The following is a 15374-nucleotide window of genomic DNA, read 5'->3' on the forward strand; positions in this document are numbered from 1 at the left end:
AGAGCTGTACTCACTATTCTGCTGGTGGGGTCACTGTGTACATACATTACATTACTTATCCTGTACTGATCCTGAGTTATATCCTGTATTATACCCCAGAGCTGTACTCACTATTCTGCTGGTGAGGTCACTGTGTATATACATTACATTACATATCTTGTTCTGATCCTGAGTTATATCCTGTATTATACTCCAGAGCTGCACTCACTATTCTGCTGGTGGGGTCACTGTGTACATACATTACTTATCCTGTACTGATCCTGAGTTATATCCTGTATTATACTCCAAAGCTGTACTCACTATTCTGCTGGTGAAGTCACTGTGTACATACATTACATTACTTATCCTGTACTGATCCTGAGTTATATCCTGTATTATACTCCAGAGCTGTACTCACTATTCTGCTGGTGAGGTCACTGTATACATACATTACATTACTTATCCTGTACTGATCCTGAGTTATATCCTGTATTATACTCCAGAGCTGTACTCACTATTCTGCTGGTGAGGTCACTGTGTACATACATTACATTACTTATCCTGTACTGATCCTGAGTTATATCCTGTATTTACATATTGACCCCACCAGAAGAATAGTGAGTGCAGCTCTGGAGTATAATACAGGATATAACTCAGGATCAGTACAGGATAAGTAATGTAATGTATGTATACAGTGACCCCACCAGCAGAATAGTGAGTACAGCTCTGGGGTATAATACAGGATATAACTCAGGATCAGTACAGGATAAGTAATGTAATGTATGTACACAGTGACCTCACCAGCAGAATAGTGAGTACAGCTCTGGAGTATAATACAGGATAGAACTCAGGATCAGTACAGGATAAGTAATGTATATACACAGTGACTCCACCAGCAGAATAGTGAGTACAGCTCCGGAGTATAATACAGGATATAACATGAATAATGCAGTGGATACACAGATGTATCCAGATTGGGTCTCTGTTAATATATATACACTTTAGAATGGTGTCCAAAGGTGAGCAGTCAGGTGGCGGTCTGTAGTCTGTTCATAGTGTTGTTATTGTTACACGGCTTTTCCCTCTGTCTGTTTTTCTTCCGTCGGGGACCAATGACCTTTAGGACAGAGAGTAGATAAGGAGACTTAGTACGACATTCTCTATCTCTTACTGACATCTAACAACTTATCTTACACAACTTTTCTTGCAATTTCCTGACATGATGTTCTCCTCTGAAGCAAAACCCTTCACCCCCATTGTGGTTATCGCTATAGTTGGAACTTTGTGCTCATTTTGTTTTTTCTTTATTAAAGCGTACCTGTCAGACCCCCCCCTCCCCCCCCCCCAAAAAAAACTAAAACTGCTTTATGTTACTCAGTACCTCATCCTGATCATGTACCTATAATTATATCAGCCATATTTCACACCAAAAATACCATATTACCGTTGCTTAATCTCTTTTCCATCTTACACAATGCCTTATGTTTTAAAGGGCTTCTGATCAATTTTGTACTAGTTTCAAGGGCCATAGGGTGCTGGGTAGGGTTTTTAATGAATCCTAGTTTATAATTTTTGAATTTTAGGCATTTTAGTGTGTGTAGAGGGTGGGCGGCAGAGAGTAAGTAATGTACACCAGTGGTCTCTAACTTGCGGACCTCCAGATGTTGCAAAACTACAACTCCCAGAATGCCCGGACAGCCAACGGCTGTCCGGGCATGCTGGGAGTTGTAGTTTTGCAACATCTGGAGGTCCGCAAGTTGGAGACCACTGATGTTCACCATGTTTTTTTCAAATGTAGCGCAGGTTGCTTTAAGTGGGCACTGTCGTTTGCAAAAAAAAAAATAAAAGATTATGGGGGGAGATTTATCAAAACCTGTGCAGAGGTTATATAAGTATATTAATGGCCCATACAAAAAATATGGAGAAAAACTGTTCCAGGTTAAACCCCCCCCAAAGGACGAGGGGGCACTCCCTCCGTCTGGAGAAGAAAAAGTTTAGTCTCAAGGGGCGACACGCCTTCTTTACCGTGAGGACTGTGAATTTATGGAACGGTCTACCTCAGGAACTGGTCACAGCAGGAACAATTAACAGCTTTAAAACAGGATTAGATACATTCCTGGAACAAAATAAGATTAATGCTTATGAAGAAATATAAAATCTCATCCCTTCCCCAATATCGCGCCACACCCCTACCCCTTAATTCCCTGGTTGAACTTGATGGACATATGTCTTTTTTCGACCGTACTAACTATGTAACTTGTCCAGTTGCCCATAGCAACCAATCAGATCGCTTCTTTCATTTTTCACAGGCCTTCATGAAAATGAAAGAAGCAAGCTGATTGGTTGCTATTGGGCAACTGGGCAAGTTTTCCTCTGCACAGGTTTTGATAAATCTCCACTAGAGATGAGCGAACTTACAGTAAATTCGATTCGTCACGAACTTATCGGCTCGGCAGTTGATGACTTTTCCTGCATAAATTAGTTCAGCTCTTTCCGATGCTCCGGTGGGCTGGAAAAGGTGGATACAGTCCTAAGAGACTCTTTCCTAGGAATGTATCCACCTTTTCCAGCCCACCGGAGCACCTGAAGGTTGAACTAATTTACGCAGGATAAGTCATCAACTGCCGAGCCGAGAAGTTCGTGACGAATCGAATTTACTGTAAGTTCGCTCATCTCTAATCTCCACCTATATGATATATTTGTAATCTACATTCATTAAAAAAAATGTTTATCTTTGCGTGACAAAATGTTCTATACTTCTCAACATTAGGGGCCCCTCCATTGTATAGAACACTGTCTGGTCCATGCAGCGACTGCCTGTGTGTCTCGGCTGAGACAAAATAGAGGAAGTGTGGGTGGGACAAGCAGGTGTGGTGTCTGGGGTGTTACATGGTGTGGTGGTATTAACCCTGTGGGGCAAGGTGTTATGAACCCCTGATTATTCGTGACGCCAGGATGTGGTTGTTTTCTGTATAAGGCCCTGCCGACATCCAACCCAGAAACGGCGGACAATAAAGGAATGTCCACAGCAGGAATTGTGAGATAACTGGAACTTTTACTTAAACTTCTTATGGAACAGTCTTTACAATTATGCAGTTTCTCTAGAGGCAACCGGGATGTGAGGACAGGCTTGCTGGGACTTGTAGTATTGAGATTTATGCAGGCCACTGTGCTACTAATTGTAAACTTGAGTTGAGTAGTAGTCACTAGAATTGGAGATAGAGCTTGATAACTCACGTTTTGAAGTGGCTGCAGGTTCTTTAGGCTTTGGCCTAGTTGCAATTGTGCAGAAATTGGTACTGCTGTAGTGTACAAGATGAGGAGCAGGAACCAAGAGAGTGAATTTAGAGACTACAGCCCCTTATATACTAAGGGGGCTGGACTAAAGTCCATTGGTTGCAAAGCCTGTAGGTCCCGTACCCAGGGAACTCTGGGTACATCACATGACCCAGGAAGGTCTTATACATTTGTACAACTTTATATACAATGAACAATATGCACAGTACATTTACAATGCATTTATAGAAGGTGAGCAAGGGGTGAGCCCTGCAGGAGAGCCCTATGGAATGCCGGGACTCTTCCTGAGGGGACTTAGGGATGGTACAGGACCATATCCTGTACCGGGACACCACACAGGGCTCTGTGCAGGCTCCTGGCTTGTCAATCAACCTGCTGTGTGAGCCAGGGTCGTGTTATAGCTCCTCAGTGCACAGAGCAGTCAGCTCTGAGGAGTGAGAGAGAATGTTCTCACATGAGATGTGAGGGAAAGGGATTGCCCCCTCCTCCTCAATGAACTGCATGCAGGTGTAAGCAAAATAACAAGGGAATTAGAAGCCATAAATGGATAAAAACCAGGATTTAAGCACAGCGACAGAGCTGATTTCTTAAAAACTAAAAACTGAACCTTACCTGTCCTCAGGTTGTGTGTGGTATTACAACAGAAACTCCATTTATTTTAATGTAAATAAGCTACAATACCACAAAAAAGCTAATCACAAGAATGGTGCCATTACTGGATGTTATGTTTTTCTATCCGTCAATAGCCCTTTTACCCCTTCCCGCACCAGGATGTATGCATACGTCCAAGTTGCTACCTTCTTCTGGTGCAAATAGCGGAATAAAAAAGATCAAAGGGTAGCATGTATCGCAAAAATTATACCAATAAAAAGTACAGCTTGTCCCGCAAAAAATAAGCCCTCAATCAATGGTGTCGGACGAAAAATAATAAAGTTACGGCTGTCGGAATATAACACAAAAAAGGGGGGAAAAAAGAATTTTGCTCAGAAAGGGAAAAAGAACATAAAAAGCTTTGTAAAATGGGTATCGCCATATTTGTACCGACTCACAGAATAAATATAACAACACTTTTACCATGCAGTGAACACCATAAAAAAATGAAAAAGAAAAAACGCCAGAAATTTTCCAGTTTTTCACAATATTTTGGATTTTTTCACAAAAAATGCTGCATATGTCAACAAAAATGCACCACTTATATAAAGTACAATATGTCAGGAAAAAACTCAGAATCGCTCCGCTCAGAAAAAGCCTTCTAAAGTCATTACCATTTAAAGAGAGACATGTCAAATAAAAATGTTAAAAAAAATGGGTCCGCTCTTAAGGGGTTAATATATCTGTTCCAACCCGCATGGCTGGGATGCTTGAATTTTTTTTTACCATTTCGCTACACTTTAGCAGCCCAAGTAGAGATGAGCGAACTTACAGTAAATTCGATTCGTCACGAACTTCTCCGCTCGGCAGTTGATTCCTTTTCCTGCATAAATTAGTTCAGCTTTCCGGTGCTCCCGTGGGCTGGAAAAGGTGGATACAGTCTTAGGAGACTCTTTCCTAGGACTGTATCCACCTTTTCCAGCCCACCGGAGCACCTGAAAGCTGAACTAATTTATGCAGGATAAGTCATCAACTGCTGAGCGGAGAAGTTCGTGACGAATCGAATTTACTGTAAGTTCGCTCATCTCTAAACCCAAGCATGCACAGGAGCAATGCAATAACAAAACAACAAAAGATACATATATTTTTAATAATTAATACTTAATATTTATTTAATATTATTTATATATATGTATGTGTGTGTGTATATATATGTTGTTTTCTTTTTTATTTTTTTATTTATTTCTATGTTTCTTTTTATTATTTACGGTATTTCTATGTTTTTTTTTACTTTTTATTTATTTCTGCTTGGGACCTCCGTCGCAGATTCTGTAAATTTGGGCTATTTTTCTTGGTATGAGACAAAAGTAAAAGAAAAAAAAAAAAAAACAACAAGCTCTAATACAAAGCTAAAGTAAAACAAAGAACGTAAGGTGTAAGACAATGGCAGGAAGACATTCGGCTCCTGTTTTTAGCCAAAACATTCAGGCCCCAACCAAGTAACCTGAAAACATAGCGATAAAAATGAGATATTCTAATTCTTTTAGTCCGGCATATATATTCTGGATTACTGGATGGTCATAGGAAAGTATAGGAACCTCCAGGACAAACAGTGATAGAGGGGTGCAGTTGCCCATAGCAACCAATCAGATGGCTTCTTTCATTTTTAAAAATGAAAATGAAAGAAGTGATCTGATTGGTTGCTATGGGCAACTGCACCCCTCTTCCTCTACACGGGTTTTGACAAATCTCCCCCAGTGCTTCTTTGCGCACGCCAGTGTGTTCCAACCAGAGTGCCTCCAGCTGTTGCAAAACTACATACTCCCAGCATACCTGGAAAGCCTTTGGCTGTCCGGGCATGCTGGAAGTTGTAGTTTTGAAACAGCTGGAGGCACCCTGTTGGCAAACACCAGCTTATGCTTTTGACTTTTTATGACTGGAAAACATAGGTGTAAAATGCAATGTCAAAGGAGAGTCGTAGTTTTTTGCAACAGCTGGAGGCAGCCTGGTTTGGAAACGCCGGCGTGCGCTATTGACTTTTTCGACCGGACAGCACGACAATAAGGGGTTAAAGAGAAGAGCAAGGTGCGTTTTACTCCTATGTTTTGTTAACGTCTGGTTTGACAACTCAGAATTGTCTCTAAGGAGGATCCATGGTATTTGTCACCTGCATGTTACAGACTTTCTGAGATAAAGACGACGCCTGAGCCTGATCGCCAAATGTGAATAATTCTATAAATAAATAAATAATTTTATTATTATATTTTGATACTATTACATTTTACTTTTTATAGTTGTATTTGCCAACATTTGAGATTTTTGAAAGCTTCTAAACCAGTGTTCCCCAACCAGGGTGCCTCCAGCAGCTGAAAAACTACAACTCCCAGCATGCCTGGACAGCTGAAAGTTTCTTAACCAGTGTTTCCCAAGCAGGGTGCCTCTAGCGGCTGCAAAACTACAACTCCCAGCATGCTCGGAATGCTGAAAGTTTCTTAACCAGTGTTTCCCAACCAGGGTGCCTCTAGCGGCTGCAAAACTACAACTCCCAGCATGCCCAGACAGCCTTCGGCTGTCTGGGCATGCTGGGAGTTGCAGTTTTGCAACTGCTGGAGGCACTTTGGTTTGAAAACACTGCCTTAAATAGCTGTTTTGGGGCCCCATATTGCCAAACCATCTGGACCCCTAGAAAAGGGCACAGCCAGCAGCAAGGGGATCCTTTTTTATGTTTAGTTTGGCCTGGGCCCCTGACACAGGTACCGCCCTGATGGTGGCCCTGTACTTACCTAGCCATGATCCCCTCGCAGTGCCCTGATCTCTCTACCTCGAGTCGAGCAGGACCTGCCAGCTTAGCCAATCACTAGCCGCTGCTGTGTCCCTTCTTGACCACTGATTGGCTAAGCCGACAGGTCCTGCACTGAGCGCTCATCGCGTTTGGGGGACCCCTTTAATGTGTTTCTGACAAATAATTCTATATGGATAAGGCATCAGATGCACAATATGTTTCTGGGCACGGTGGGAGTTTACACTGCTAAAAAAAAATAAAGGGGACAGTAAGACAACACATCCTAGATCTGAATGAATGAACTAATCGTATGAAATACTTTCGTCTTTACATAGTTGAATGCGCTGACAACAAAATCACACAAAAATTATCAATGGAAATCAAATGTATCAACCCCTGGAGGTCTGGATATGGAGTCACCCTCAAAATCACAGTGAAAAACCCCACTACAGGCTGATCCAACTTTATGTAATGTCCTTAAAACAAGTCCCAATGAGGCTCAGTAGTGTGTGTGGCCTCCACGTGCGCGTATGACCTCCCTACAACGCCTGGGCATGATCCTGATGAGGTGGAGGATGGTCTCCTGAGGGATGTCCTCCCAGACCTGGACTAAAGCATCCGCCAACTCCTGGACAGTCTGTGGTGGATGGAGCGAGACGTCCATGTGCTCAATCGGATTCAGGTCTGGGGAACGGGCGGCCAGTCCATAGCATCAATGCCTTCCTCTTGTAGGAACTGCTGACACACTCAGCCACATGAGGTCTAGCATTGTCTTGTATTAGGAGGAACCCAGGGCCAACCGCACCAGCATATGGTCTCACAAGGGGTCTAAGGATCTCATCTCGGTACCTAATGGCAGTCAGGCTACTTCTGGCAAGCACATGGAGGGCTGTGCGGCCCCCCAAAGAAATGCCACCCAACACCATTACTGACCCACCGCCAAACTGGTCATGCTGAGGATGTTGCAGGCAGCAGAACATTCTCCATGGCGTCTCCAGAGTCTGTCCCATGTGCTCAGTGTGAACCTGCTTTCATCTGTGAAGAGCACAGGGTGCCAGTAGCGAATTTCCCAATCTTGGTGTTTTCTATCAAATGCCAAACGTCCTGCACAGTGTTGGGCTGTAAGCACAACCCCCACCTGTACACGTCGGGCCCTCATACCACCCTCATGGAGTCTGTTTCTGACCGTTTGATTGGACACATGCACATTTGTGGCCTGCTGGAGGTCATTTTGCAGGGCTCTGGCAGTGCTCCTTGTCACGGATCCTAGAGTCACCCTACCTACTTGGATGGACTTTAGGACATCACTATTTGTACCCCTCAGTTGATGTTGCCCAGTGACATAAAGCTCAGAGTTAAAATACTTTTATTTACTGTTTTCATACACTTTCTGCACAAGGTCCACTTTCTGTGCACAATACACCTTTTTGCCCACTGTCCACCTCCTTTACACAATACATCTTTTGCACATGGTTCACATTTTGTACAATGCACTAATTCTACACATGCTTCTCCTTTTTGCACACAGTCCAACTTCTGCACACCTCCACCTTTAGCACTCAAGGCACTGTATAGGGAGAGCTAATCACCTTATTGGATTATCTCCCAGACTCACTTTCACCTGTACTGTCTTTACTGACCCTTCCCCCTGTGATGTCCTTCCTATAAAAGAAGACACTTGTTCCACAATAAAGAGATCTGATTTTATACCTGAAGACTGGTGTTGCCTGGTTCTTTGGGTACAAGGATTCAATAATCTCTGGTTCTGCCTGGGGATATTGCCTGTGATATGCTGGGGCTTGTCATCTGGAAGGAGAAGTCACTTTTGGCGGAGTCAGTCCGTCACACTCCTCCTTGCACAAAGGTGGAGGTAGCGGTCCTGTTGCTGGGTTGTTGCCCTCCTACAGGCTCCTCCACGTCTCCTGATGTACTGGCCTGTCTCCTGGTAGCGCCTCCATGCTCTGGACACTACGCTGACAGATACAGCAAATCTTCTTGCCACAGCTCGCATTGATGTGCCATCCTGGATGAGCTGCACTACCTGAGCCACTTGTGTGAGTTGTAGACTCCGTTTCATGCTACCACTAGAGTGAAAGCACCGCCAGCATTCAAAAGTGACTAAAACATCAGCCAGGAAGCATAGGAACTAAGAAGTGGTCTGTGGTCACCACCTGCAGAGCCAGTCCTTTATTCCACCTGTTGTCTGTTCCATGTGAAATGGATTGTCAATCAGTGTTCTTCCTGAGTGGACAGTGGGATCTCACAGAAGTGTCATTGACTCGGAGTTACATTGCAGCTGCTGGAGGCACCCTGCTTGGGAAACACAGCTCTTAACTAATATATAGCTATTGTTACTGTTCCATTGACTCCTATCTAACATATATCTCCTGCAGTCCTTTCTATCTCTCCGATGTAGAATATGGGAGGTATATACACAGCCTTGTATTTCACAACTCATAATATACAGTGGAGGGAGCCGCAGACCTTTCACCTCTTCTGCTCCTTTTGAGTGTGTTAAAGGGGAGGAAATGCTTCTTTATAATATCATTGCTCAGCTGTCTGACCCACTTCTGAAATCACCAAAAGTCCATTGGTTTTGAGGGTTTCAGCCCTGTTTGTACTTACTGGTTTGGAGGTTGCGCAGTTTTACAATTCCCAGAATGCATTGCTTTCCCTCAGTCTTCATCACAGCTCTCTCACCTTACCTACTCCCCACCCACTCAGAGCTGCTGCACAACATCTTATTACCTGTACAGAACATTCACTGGGAGATATGTAAAGTAAGGGACATGCATATAGTGTATGTATCGCCATTCCTGAACATATGTGCCTGGTGGTAAGGTAAGGGTTAATGCCGATCAACGATACATCAAAATAGATATGAGATAGATAGATATGCGATAGATAGATATGAGATAGATAGATAGATAGATATGAGATAGATAGATATGAGATAGATAGATATGCGATAGATAGATAGATAGATAGATATGAATTAGATATGAGATAGAAAGATAGATAGATATGAGATAGATATGAGATAGATAGATAGATAGATATGAGATAGATAGATATGAGATAGATAAATACATATGAGATAGAGAGATAGATATGAGATAGATAGATATGCGATAGATAGATATGAGATAGATAGATAGATATGAGATAGATAGATAGATAGATATGAGATAGATATGAGATAGATATGAGATAGATATGAGATAGATAGATAGATAGATAGATATGAGATAGATATGAGATAGATAGATATGAGATAGATAGATATGAGATAGATAGATAGATAGATAGATAGATAGGAGATAGATAGATATGAGATAGATATGAGATAGATAGATAGATAGATAGATAGATATGAGATAGATATGAGATAGATAGATATGAGATAGATAAATACATATGAGATAGACAGATAGATATGAGATAGATATGAGATAGAAAGATAGATATGAGATAGATATGAGATAGATAGATATGAGATAGATAGATATGAGATAGATAAATACATATGAGATAGATAGATAGATAGATATGAGATAGATAGATATGCGATAGATAGATATGAGATAGATAGATATGAGATAGATAGATATGAGATAGATAGATAGATAGATAGATAGATAGGAGATAGATAGGAGATAGATATGAGATAGATAGATAGATAGATATGAGATAGATAGATAGATAGATAGGAGATAGATATGAGATAGATATGAGATAGATAGATATGATATAGATAGATATGAGATAGATAGATAGATAGATAGATAGGAGATAGATATGAGATAGATATGAGATAGATAGATAGATATGATATAGATAGATAAATACATATGAGATAGATAGATAGATATGAGATAGATAGATATGAGATAGATAGATAGATATGAGATAGATAGATAGGAGATAGATATGAGATAGATAGATATGAGATAGATAGATAAATAGATATGAGATAGATAGATAGATAGATAGATATGAGATAGATAGATATGAGATAGATACAGTAGATAGATAGATATATACAGTAGATAGATAGATATGAGATAGATAGATATGAGATAGATAGATATGAGATAGATAGATAGATAGATATGAGATAGATAGATAGATAGATAGATATGAGATAGATAGATAGGAGATAGATAGATGATAGATATGAGACAGATAGATAGATATGAGATAGATAGATAAATAGATATGAGATAGATAGATATGAGATAGATAGATAGATACAGTAGATAGATAGATATATACAGTAGATAGATAGATATGAGGATAGATAGATAGATAGATAGATATGAGATAGATAGAGATGGCACTGAAATGTATTACTCCAGTTCAACCAGTTTTCCCACAATGTACATTTTTGGTAACTTCTTTACATACCTCAACAACAAGCGACTGTTTTGCCGTCTTCAGAAACATGACACATGGACTGACGGCCTCACCCTGCAATATATTACACATATCTGACGTCCAAGCTGCTATCATAGAGATGACCAGGAAGAAGTCAGCGCCATAGTGTGTGAGTAATGTCTGAAGTCCTGGGTGCCAAGATATACCGAGCTTTCCTGTCTGTTTTAGTAAATATGTGTATTACCCATAATGTAATAACTCTAGATCCTTTTATCTTTAAACTCTGCATTTTGCCGTTCCTCTGTTATTCCACCTGGAAATGTATGAATATATTGACAACTGGGAGCTACTATAACAATTCCCTTGTGTCCCTAAATACTTTGAATCTGTCCAATCAGTGGGCAAAATAACATGTACCTGTCAGATCCCACAAAAAATAAATCCTGTACATATCATTTTTATGTCTCACCCATATTTCACTAAAAAATAGCATATTACAGCTGCTCAATGTCTTTTTCATCTTGTCAAAGAGCGGGGGCGTGTCCTTCTCTTACCTGCATTGTGATGACTCCTCCCTCTACCTCACTCTTCTGACTCACTACTCTCGGGAGCCATAGGCTCAACATGCTGCGACTTTGCAAAACCACCAAGGAGCTAAAAAAAGAGTGAAAAATGCCAAAAGGATAAAAAAAAAAAAAAAAAAAGCCAAACTGAAAAACGCAAAGTGGAAAAGGAATTTTGCAATTTCTCATTGATTTACAGCTAACATCTGGCCACAGCATTTTTTTTCAATGAAAAAACGCCATGGGGGCCGTTTTGGCATTTTTGGGGGGAAAAGGCACACACGAAAAAAATGGAAACTTAGCCTCATGCTGCTGTGGGACTCATCAGTGTCCCAGGAGGTATGGGGACCCCTAGTGGTGGGATTTTCAAAGGCAGTTTTCTTTAAAGGGGTACTCCGGTGCTTAAACATCTTATCCCCTATCCAAAGGATAGGGGATAAGATGCCTGATCGCGGGAGTCCCGCAGCTGGGGACCCCCGGGATCATGCACGCGGCCCCCCGTTTGTAATCAGTGCCCGGAGCGTGTTCGCTCCAGGACTGATTACCGGCGACCGCAGGGCCGGCGGCGTGTGACGTCACGCCGCCGCCCCCGTGTGACGTCACGCTCCGCCCCTCAATGCAAGCCTACGGGAGGGGGCGTGATAGCTATCACGCCCCCTCCCGTAGGCTTGCATTGAGGGGCGGAGCGTGATGTCACACGGGGGTGGAGGCGTGATGTCACACGCCGCCCGCCCTGCGGTAGACCATAATCAGACCCGGAGCGAACATGCTCCGGGTCTGATTACAAATGGGGGGCCGCGTGCATGATCCCGGGGGTCCCCAGCTGCGGGACTCCCGCGATCAGGCATCTTATCCCCTATCCTTTGGATAGGGGATAAGATGTTTAAGCACCGTAGTACCCCTTTAAAGAAAACTGCCTTTGAAAATCCCACCACTAGGGGTCCCCATACCTCCTGGGACACTGATGAGTCCCACAGCAGTATGAGGCTAAGTTTCAATTTTGTTTTGGGGTGCCTTTTTCCCCAAAAAATGCCACCGGAGTACCCCTTTAATAATATGTGAAATGTTTTTTAAAGAAGTATATAAGAAAAACTATTGTTTTGCCAAGATGTATAACACTGTATTGGGGCACCTATGGCAGGCACACTGTATCGAGGCACCTATGGCAGGCACACTGTATTGGGGCACCTATGGCAGACACTGTATTGGGGCACCTATGGCAGACACTGTATTGGGGCACCTATGGCAAGCAAACAGTACTGGGGCACCTATGACAGGCACACTGTATTGGGGCACCTATGGCAGGCACACTTTACTGGGGCACCCATGGCAGGCACACTGTATCGGGGCACCTATGGCAGGCACACTGTATCGGGGCACCTATGGCAGGCACTCTGTATTGGGGCACCTAGGGCAGGCACTCTGTATTGGGGCACCTATGGCAGGCACACTGTATTTGGGCACCTAGGGCAGGCACTCTGTATTGGGGCACCTAGGGCAGGCACTCTGTATTGGGGCACCTATGGCAGACATTGTATTGGGGCACCTATGGCAGGCACTCTGTATTGGGGCACCTATGGCAGGCACTCTGTATTGGGGCACCTATGGCAGACACTGTATTGGGGCACCTATGGCAGGCACACTGTATTGGGGCACCTATGGCAGGCACACTGTACTGGGGCACCTATGGAAAACACTGTATTGGGGCACCTATGGCAGGCACACTGTATTGGGGCACCTATGGCAGACACTGTATTGGGGCACCTATGGCAGGCACACTGTATTGGGGCACCTATGGCAGGCACACTGTACTGGGGCACCTATGGAAGACACTGTATTGGGGCACCTATGGCAGGCACATTGTATTGGGGCACCTATGGCAGACACTGTATTGGGGCACCTATGGCAGGCACACTGTATCGGGGCACCTATGGCAGGCACACTGTATTGGGGCACCTATGGCAGACACACTGTATTGGGGCACTTATGGCAGACACTGTATTGGGGCACTTATGGCAGACACTGTATTGGGGCACCTATGGCAGCCACTGTATCGAGGCACCTATGGCCGACACTGTATTGGGGCACCTAGGGCAGGCACACTGTATTGGGGCACCTATGGCAGGCACACTGTATTGGGGCACCTATGGCAGACACACTGTATTGGGGCACCTATGGCAGACATTGTATTGGGGCACCTATGGCAGGCACTCTGTATTGGGGCACATATGGCAGACACTGTATTGGGGCACCTATGGAAGACACTGTATTGGGGCACCTATGGCAGGCACACTGTATTGGGGCACCTATGGCAGACACTGTATTGGGGCACCTATGGCAGGCACACTGTATCGGGGCACCTATGGCAGACACTGTATTGGGGCACCTATGGCAGACACTGTATTGGCACACCTATGGCAGGCACTGTATTGGGGCACCTATGGCAGGCACACTGTATTGGGGCACCTATGGCAGACACTGTATTGGGGGCACCTATGGCAGACACACTGTATTGGGGCACCTATGGCAGGCACTGTATTGGGGCACCTATGGCAGGCACTGTATTGGGGAACCTATGGCAGACACTGTATTGGGGCACTTATGGCAGACACTGTATTGGGGAACCTACGGCAGGCACACTGTATTGGGGAACCTACGGCAGGCACACTGTATTGGGGCACCTATGGCAGACACTGTATTGGGGCACCTAGGGCAGGCACTCTGTATTTTGGTCTCTGTGACCTGCACACGCACTAAAAAATAAAAAGGTTTTTGTAAATAGAGGGGCTCTGTGTCTACCTTGGATCTCTAAATATATTTCATGCTGCCCCCATGAGTCCTTATTCATTTGTGTCATGATAAAAAGCCCTGCAGGCTGCCCTGGTAACTGGTGCAATTTGTTCTTATGAACTAGTTCCACCTGTAGTCATGTCCTCCTTGTCATAACCTGAGGCAGTGCCTTATGCTGGACCACATAGAGATCGTAGACTATTTTCTGTATATTTCAAAGCCTGTGCAAAATCTAGGGTTATATAGTAACTTTAAAGATCTATGAGCAGTCAAAGGGTTAAACGGTACAAACGTTCTCTTCCCCAGTTTCCTATGATTTCACCAACACCCAGAATTCCCCTGCTCTAACATGTCTTGCTCTATTCATACGCCTTTGGCGCCCTGAGGTTTCAGGACTTTCCTGTGATATTGTTTAAAATAACCTCAATGTTGTAGTTTATTGCACTTACAGGATAAGAAAAACTTCAGTTACTACAATCTGCGCATCCGACTGGTTTCACTGGGTGATTGTCACAGCTTCATCAGGGATCCCACATAAACATTTGTACTGTGTGAATCCCTGACTGCTCATAGCTATTTACACACTATCCCTGAATTCCAAACTGTACACCGCAAATCTCCTTATACGCTTGCCATGTATTGAGTTTATTGACTTTGATGGTTGTTTGGTGGACATTGGGAATTACTTCACACATTCACACTCCGATGCCTCTTGCATGCAGGCTGCGTTTTAGTGCTTGCGCTTCTACATGCAGACAGGGCTGGTGCAGGGATTTTTGCCACCCTATGACCCCGCCCTTACGACTAGGGCAACACGCTGACACAAACCTCCTCCTCATGTAATCTCCTTACTACTGGGGTGACACACTGTAACAAACCCCCTCCTCATGTAATCTCCTTACTACTGGGGTGATACACTGTAACATACCCCCTCCTCATGTAATCTCCTTACTACTGGGGTGACACACTGTAACAAACCTCCTCCTCATGTAGTC

This window comes from Hyla sarda, chromosome 6, assembly GCF_029499605.1.
Source record: "Hyla sarda isolate aHylSar1 chromosome 6, aHylSar1.hap1, whole genome shotgun sequence".
Taxonomy (NCBI): Eukaryota; Metazoa; Chordata; class Amphibia; order Anura; family Hylidae; genus Hyla; species Hyla sarda.